The 845-nt window shown below is 35.3% G+C and overlaps 1 pseudogene; it reads left to right on the top strand.

Annotated features, from left to right (window-relative positions):
- The first annotated feature begins 247 nt into the window (after positions 1-247).
- LOC108176756 (large ribosomal subunit protein eL43 pseudogene) lies at positions 248-560 on the top strand (annotated as a pseudogene).
- The last annotated feature ends 285 nt before the right edge of the window (positions 561-845 follow it).

The raw sequence follows: 845 nt of genomic DNA, 5'->3' as shown, positions 1-845 counted from the left end.
CTGATTTCAACACTTACATAAAGGAATCACAAAGTCAATATTCTTTGACATCCGGTTCTTTTGTTCAATATTTTGTTTGCCTTATTCTTCAATGTTGTGTATAACAGTAATTATTTTATTCCTATTGTTAGAAAGCATTCCATTGCATGAATATAACATCATTAATTATCCAATGTACTCTTGCTGAGCATTGGGTTTGGTTTTAGATAATCAATAATACAAATAGCTCTCTGGAGTGGACCTGGGTGGCACCGATATGGCTAAATGCACCAAGGAGGTTGGATTTGTAGGTAAATACAAGACCCATTATGGTACCTCCCTCGGGAAAATGGTAAATAAAATTGAAATCATCCAGTACTCTAAGTATACTTGCTTCTTCTGAGGAAAACCCAAATGAAGGGACAAGTTGTGGGGAACTGTTTCACTGTGCCTCCTGCATTAAAACAGCAGCTAGTGGTGCCTGGACGTTCAAGACCACTTCCACCATCATGGGAAAGTAAGCAAGCAGAAGATTGAATGAGAAAGACCAAAAGAGAGTTCATCATTTGAGAAATCACTAGCCTGTAATAAGTGGGTTAGTTTATGTAACAATAACAATAACAAAAGAAATAATACAAACGATGTTGCTATCTATATTTTGGATATCACATTGATGGATACATGCATGCATTTATGTTGGGTAATATATAGTTAGGAGTGAGATTCGTGATTCTTCTGGTTATAGACATATTCAGCTTTTCCATTAGCTATGTATGAGATTTAAAAATCTATATTTTTATATTTGAAATTCAGAGAGAAATTAATATACACAGGGAGAAAGTGAAACAGAGAGAGACGGGCAGACA

The sequence above is a fragment of the Oryctolagus cuniculus genome, chromosome 18 (genome assembly GCF_051225735.1).
Source record: "Oryctolagus cuniculus isolate XC-2025 breed Fujian yellow rabbit chromosome 18, ASM5122573v1, whole genome shotgun sequence".
NCBI lineage: Eukaryota > Metazoa > Chordata > Mammalia > Lagomorpha > Leporidae > Oryctolagus > Oryctolagus cuniculus.
Note: the sequence above shows the minus strand (reverse complement) of the source record. Positions and strands in the feature narration are given on the sequence as shown.